General features: G+C 42.2%; 1 long non-coding RNA gene across 1 annotated transcript in view; it reads left to right on the top strand.

Annotated features, from left to right (window-relative positions):
• Positions 1-2,883: 2,883 nt before the first annotated feature.
• Positions 2,884-7,125, top strand: part of LOC125909046 (uncharacterized) — a 4,662-nt gene continuing 420 nt past the window's right edge. The window contains exons 1-2 of the long non-coding RNA XR_007453532.1: positions 2,884-3,029; positions 6,162-6,405. This is a non-coding gene — a long non-coding RNA (uncharacterized LOC125909046). The remainder of the gene's footprint in view (positions 3,030-6,161; positions 6,406-7,125) is intronic.

Raw genomic sequence — 7,125 nt, 5'->3', positions numbered from 1 at the left:
GAAGGCTTTGTGGGGTCACAGAGTCCTTGCCAAGAGAGATGTGGGCAGGGCTGGCCCTCAGAGGACCCCACACGGAGACTCTGCCTTAGTGAACACCATCTGTTGCTGGCCGTGGGGAGCCTTGGGGAGCTGTGTCAGGGCCCGGTGACCATTGTGTCCCATATGAGTAAGTATTTGTATTACCAGTGCCAAGGAGCTAAGTAGGTGTTCCCTCCCTGCCATTGTGCTCGAAACGCCCACAGAGATCAGCCAGTGGGTTTTTGGCATATTGATCAGCTGGCATGAGTGCTATCCATCTGTTCCCGGAGACACTGCTAGTCTCCATGTGAATTACCTTGCGTGGCCAGTGTCTGCTTCATTGGTCAACAACACTTGGGAGCCCAGCTGGACAACTGGAGGGTTGGTGGTGAGATCATATGGAAAGACCCAGCCGTGGTTCTTTGGTGGAACCGTGTTCCATCAACTCTCTGGGAGTACCTGCCCCATCTCTTAAATACCCCAAATCAGGATCATACTGTAGGGCCTATCTGGAGACCCTGCCTTTCCACTTTATAATCTGATCATACGCTTTCCTCCTACAATTGAATATTCTCCCAGGGAGTGATTTTAATGGTTTCAGAGCATGTGCCCTCACCACGATTTGCTTTCAAAATCCCCTCTTGTTGGATGTTATGGTGATTTCCAGTGTTTTGCTGCTACAAATAATGCAATAATGTATTTCTTTGTGAAATCTTCGTGTGAGCGTCTCTTCACAAATGGCGAGCAATCACGAGATAGATACTGTGAACATTATTGTCTGGGTTTTTGGCCTAATTTTCGGGATTATGAGTGGCCCATAAAGAAAGCAGCAGAGGCCCCAGCTGCATTGCAGATGGGCAGTGTTCGCAGAGGCTCAATATGGACTTAAGCCACCGGTGGGGGAAGAAAGGCAGACACAGGAATGTAAGATTGCCATGGAAACACGCTTCCTGGCTAAATATACATCGTGGTCTCTCAGAGTCTGTGATGACCTGTGTATGTGAAATGAGGTCCCACTCGTCACTCAACAGTTTCAGACAAAACTGTAGCTTTCAGCAGCCTTTGCGTTCTACTCTATGACTCAGAAGTCCACATGAACAGAAAAGCCATGAAAATAGTAATACTCTGTTAACTGACTGCTGCACTTAGAGAATCAGTTCCTTCCAAATCAGTGAGCTTTGCATTATGCATCACGGTGCGACGAAGTCACACTTCTCATCATCCTCTGGGTTTGTGGGGCAGGAGGACTAGGAGCAGAAACCCAGGAAGATGACAGATTGGGAGGGTCGAAATTCTCTTCTCAGTGTTTTTAGTGCAGAACAATTTCAATCAGTGCCAGAGAATAGGAGCATGTTACTCATCAAACAACTCAAGCAGGAGGTTTGAAGAAGCCCAATGCATGAGTTTGATTTTTCTCCTCTTTGATAGTGAGAAAAGGAGAATGAGAGAATTTTAACATGTTTTATCTGTTTATGTGTAAGGAACACATACTCATTATAGGGAATCTGGAGAATACAGAAAGATATAAATATAATTTATTTTTATTTGTTTATTTTTTAAATTTTTATTTATTTATTTTGAGAGAGAGACAGACAGTGAGCAATCAGGGGAGAAGGCGAAAGCACAGAGAAGGAGAAAGAAGAGAATCCCAAGTAGGCTCTGTGCTGTGGACGCAGGGCTTGAACCCATGAACTGTGAGATTTTGACCTGAGCCGAGGTCAGGCACTTAACTGCTTAACCGACTAAACCACCAGGCACCCCAAAATAGACTTCATTTTTATTTATTTATTTTTAAAAAATTTTAATGTTTATTTATTTTTGAGAGAGAGAGAGAGAGAGAGAGAGAGACAGACAGACAGCGTGAATGAGGGAGGGCTCCAGGCTCGGAGCTGTCAGCACAGAGCCTGACGCAGGGCTCGAACTCACAAACTGCTAGATCATGACCTGAGCCGAAGTTGGATGATTAACCGACTGAGCCACCCAGGTGCCCCTCTTCCTTTTATTTTTAACTTATATGTGTCTTTATATCTAAAGTAAATTTCTTTCTTATTAATGACATACAGTTGAATCTTGCTTTTTGATCCACTTTGTTAATTTTTATCTTTTAATTGGTGTATTTAACCATCGACTTTTAAAGCGATTATTGATACAGTTGCATTAATATCTACTATATTTGTTTCCATTTTCTATGCATTGTCCTTACTCTTTTTTTTTTTTTTTTTTGGTCTTCCCGTATTTGTGTCTTCCACTCTTTTCCTGTCATTTGTGGTTTTAACTGAGCATTTTATATGACTCTGATTTCTCTCCTTTCTTAGCATCTCAATTAGACTTATTTTTTTTTTTACTTCTTTTTTAAGTGGATGCCCTAGAGTTTGTAATATATACATTTACAACAAACCCAAGCCCACTTTCAAATAACTCTATATTGCTTCATGAGTAGTGCAAATACCTTATACTAACAAAATATTCCTAATTCCATCCTCCTGTGCCTTGCTTGTACCATGTATCGTTGCTGTCATTCACCTCACTTACACAAACTCAGGCTTTTCTATGCAATTGCATATACTTATGTATTTACGTTAATAATAATGAGCATCCAAAATCGAATATTGTTGCCACTTGTTATTTTTAACGAACTGTTATCTGGTCAATTAAGAGTAAGAAAAATAAAAGTTACTTACCTTCATTTGCACCTTTTCTAATGGCCTTCCTTTATGTAGATCTGAGTTTCTGACCTATATCAATTTCCTTCTGCAGGAGGAAGTCGTCACGGATGTGACCCCTGGTTGCCCCTTGACCTGACCCGGGGTATCCGAGGCTCCTCCCTGTTCGTGGAACATCCGGCCCACTTGCCGTTCCGCTGTGGGAGCCGTTCAAGGACGGAGTCTCGAGAAAGGTGCTGTTGAGACCGTCTGGACGGCGCGCTGAATGCAGATGGCAGAGATTTGGTGACGCTCAGGACGGGCGCAGAGATGCACTGGTCCTGTGGCCACCCAAGACAAGCCTCGTAGGTAAGTCCCCTTGTGCGTTAAACCTGCCACCTTGCAGCCTGAAGTGGCGGCTTCGTTCTCGGGTCTGTCCTTCCGCTGAGTGTATGGGGGAGCCTTCCATTTCACCTGGGACGCCCCTGAGGTCTCCATCCAGCACCTTCTCCCTGAAAAACGTCTCCTAATCTGTATCTTGTAAGGCAAGTCTACTGGTGACAAATTCCCTCAATTTTTGTGTGTCTGAGAAAGCATTTTTCTTCACTTTTGAACGATAATGTCTCAGAATACAGAATTCCAGGCTGGTGCTTGCTTTTTTTTTTTTTTTTTTTTTCTCCCTCTCGACCTTCCAAATATTTCACCTCTTGCTTGCACGGTTCCGGAGGAGAAGGTTGATGCAATGGTTACCTTGGTGCCCAGTAGATGAAGTTTTTTTATTTTTTTTATTTTTTTATTTTCCATCTCTGGCTTCTTTCAAGATTTTTTTTCTTTGATTTTCTGCAGTTTGAATATGCTATGCCTAAGTATAATTTTTTCCCCCATTTACGCTGACTGTTCTCCAGATCTGCAGTGTGGTGTCTGATATTAATTTAGGGAAATTCTCAGTCTTTATTGCTTCAAATATTTTTTCTGTCCTTTTCTCTCTTCTCCCCTTGGTATCCACATTGCTTGTACATTATATATATATATATATATATATATATATATATATATTTGGAATTCTTGCCTCAACTGCCTGATAATTTTTTTTAAATTGAAGCATAGTTGATACACAATTGTTACATTAGTTTCAGGTTGCATATTACACCTTTTGTGGTTGTGCCCCAGTTCTTGGATATTTTGTTATGCTTTTTCAAAGTTTTGTCCCCTTTGTTTTTCAGCTTTCAGTTTCTATTGGGATGTCCCCAAGCTTGGAGATTCTTTGCTCAGCCATGTCCAGTATAGAAATGAGCCCATCAAAGACATTCTTCGTTTCTAGGGCGGTTTTCTTTGACGTCTAGCATTTTTTGATTCTTTCTCAGGATTTCCATCTCTCTGCTCACATTATCCACCTGTTCTTGCGTGTTGTCTGCTTTTTCCTGTAGCGCCCTTTGCATATGAATCATCGTTGTTTGGACCAGCCTCCCTGCAATGTATGAGTGTGTTTTTGAGGTTTGCTATGTCTCTTCAAGTGTGCTTTGCCTTTCAGTATGCCTTATAATTATTTGTTGAAAGCTGGGCATGCTGTGCTGGGTAAAAGAGCAGCAGTAAAGAGGTTTTTCGTAATGTGGTGGTCAGGTACAGGTTACGTGCAGTCTCAGTCTGTTAGCAAGCCTGCACCCATTGGCTGTGAACTTCACAGGGGACCCTCTGTCTCCCTCTTCCTTGCTTAGGTGGGGCAGGATGACTGAAGTTAGGTATTTCCCTTCCTCAGGGTCACTGAGGCTCTGGCTCTGGCAAAATAGTTTCTCTTGACGATGGGTCTAGTGAAGAACAGAATGGTCTGGCATATTTCAGAATGGCCCCATTTCTCCCTCCCGTTGCCAGAAGCCATGAGGGGACTTCTCCAGTCTTCACTGTGGGAATGTGGTCCAGCCTCTGGAGGTGAAACTCACAACAGGGAGGGGATCTCCCCCACCCCATGACTGGGTCCCCTGGAGTTTTTATCTTGTAGACTTTTCCATGCTAAACCTCCAGCAAATTCATCAATCCCAGTTCAGGGTTTCTTGCCTGGACGCTGGTTTCTGCAGAGGTTTTCCCTTGCGGGTTTCTGCTCCTGTAAGTTGTGAGTCTCTGTATCTGTCTGATGGTCTCTCCAGCTTTGGGAGTCGCGGTTTGCCCCGTGACCTCACTTCCTGGATGGATCCAAGAAGGATTTCTCAGTATGCTTCGTTTTTCTTTTTTTTCTTTTTTTTTTTTTAATTTTTTTTTTTTAACGTTTATTTATTTTTGAGACAGAGAGAGACAGAGCATGAACGGGGGAGGGTCAGAGAGAGGGAGACACAGAATCTGAAGCAGGCTCCAGGCTCCGAGCTGTCAGCACAGAGCCCGACGCGGGGCCCGAACCCACGGACCGCGAGATCATGACCTGAGCTGAAGTCGGCCGCTTAACCGACTGAGCCACCCAGGTGCCCCAGTATGCTTCGTTTTTCATTTGATGTTAGGACAGAGTAGTGATTTCTGAGCTCCTTAGATGCCAGGCTGGAAACTGGAAGTCTCAGAAATATATTTTATAAAATGTCTGTAGACATAGGAACACTGCTAACCATCTTGATGCATTTTCATATATAAGTGCATATATACATTCAGTCTGTATACATATAATTCATACACTCATATATAATATGTGTAACTGTTTTCACAAATGTTGATTGAAGTCTGCACAGCTTTGTATGTAGACTTTTTTTTTTTTTGACCTAAGTCACTTTTATTAAAATGTAACGTAAATATATACACTCATAAAGACCAGTTCTAAACACCTAGGCATTATAGCTTGTTTTAAAAACTGGTATTTCATTTCATTTCATTTCATTTCATTTATTTATTTATTTATTTAAATTCAAGTTAGTTGACATAAGTGTAGTCTTGGTTTCAGCAGGAGAACCATTGACTCATCTCTTACTATGACACCCAGTGCTCATCCCCAAAAGTGCCCTCCTTAATGCCCGTTGCCCATTAGACTTTTAACTTAATTTCCATTTGTATTTTTCTCTATCACTAAATAATCTTGTTAACAGGCGTTAACATTTAATCATCTGCGTGTACCTAAAAGATGAAGCGTGGTAGAAAACCCACCCATGAATCAAGGAAAGTTGGCTAGAGAAAAAAGGGTCAATTGTCTGTGGCTCTTGATGTAAAATTATTTTAGTGCAGTTAAAAAATGCATATTCAGTACTCTGGCCCTGCTGTCTGGATTGAGGATACAGATAAATAGAACATAGACTTTGGCTTGAGGAGTGCATATCTAGCTCAGGAGAAGGTGATAGTAAATAATAGTGAATGATAGTAAAAAATGGCGAGTGCCATGGGGTACATGTGCATATGTGGTGTAAATATATGACAATGTTTGGGGATGAGAGGAGAAGGTATTTTACCCACTCTGGGTGGCTTCCTTAAGCGTTGCAAATGAGCTAAGTTTTTTTTTTTTTTTTAATTTTTAATGTTTTGTTTATTTTTCAGAGAGACAGAGCATGAGCAGGGGTGGGGCAGAGAGAGAGGGAGACACAGAATCTGAAGCAGCCTTCAGGCTCTGAGCTGTCAGCACAGAGCCAGACTTGGGGCTTGAACCCACCGACTGCAAGATCGTGACCTGAACTGAAGTCAGCCACTCAACCGACTGAGTCACCCAGGCGCTCCACAAATGAGCTGAGTTTTTAACAATGACAAGAATTCACCCAGGTGAATAGTAGGCTGAGGAAGCCAGGTAAGTGAATTTTTTAAATAAGTGAAATTTACTTACCTCTTTTAAGTCACAAAACTTTTTTTAAAAATTTTTTGTAATGTTTATTTATTTTTGAGAGAGACAGAGATAGACTGTGAGTCGGGGAGGGGCAGAGAGCAAGGGAGACACAGAATCAAGCAGGCTCCAGGCTCCCAGCTGACAGCACAGAGCCCAACGCGGGACTAGAACCCATGAACCATGGGATCGTGGCCTGAGCAAAGTTGGACGCTTAACCAACTGAGCCTCCTATACAAGCTAACCTTTGTCCCATTCCTTCTAAGATAGGATTCTTTGACCATAGTCAGATCGGTAAGATGTGGCTTCCCCAGTGATTGACATACGGTGGGTTCTGCTCTACATAGAAATTATACCTGTGAATTTCTGTTCTCTTTTCAAGAAGAACACAAGACTTTGAGACCAAAATGAGCATAATAACTAAGGAGGAGCTTGGTACCTCCTGCCAATCCAGTTCTTATTTTTTCCTATGTCAGTGCACCTTGAATTTTTATTAGCCATCCAGTGCCGTGCCTGGTTCCACACCCCAGCTTCTCATAGGCTGACCTCTACTTAGGACGCTTAGCTGGCTTCCTGAAAAATGTAGCTTTTGATTTTTTTTAAATTAGAAAAATGTTTTCAAGAAAGTAAATATTGAACATAACTGCAGCATATGAAAAGTGAGCGTCTCTGCTTGAAGCAAGGTGT

This window comes from Panthera uncia (genome assembly GCF_023721935.1).
Source record: "Panthera uncia isolate 11264 chromosome B3 unlocalized genomic scaffold, Puncia_PCG_1.0 HiC_scaffold_1, whole genome shotgun sequence".
Classification (NCBI taxonomy): Eukaryota; Metazoa; Chordata; class Mammalia; order Carnivora; family Felidae; genus Panthera; species Panthera uncia.
The sequence above is the reverse complement of the archived record's forward strand: the minus strand, read 5'-3'. Positions and strand labels throughout refer to the sequence as shown.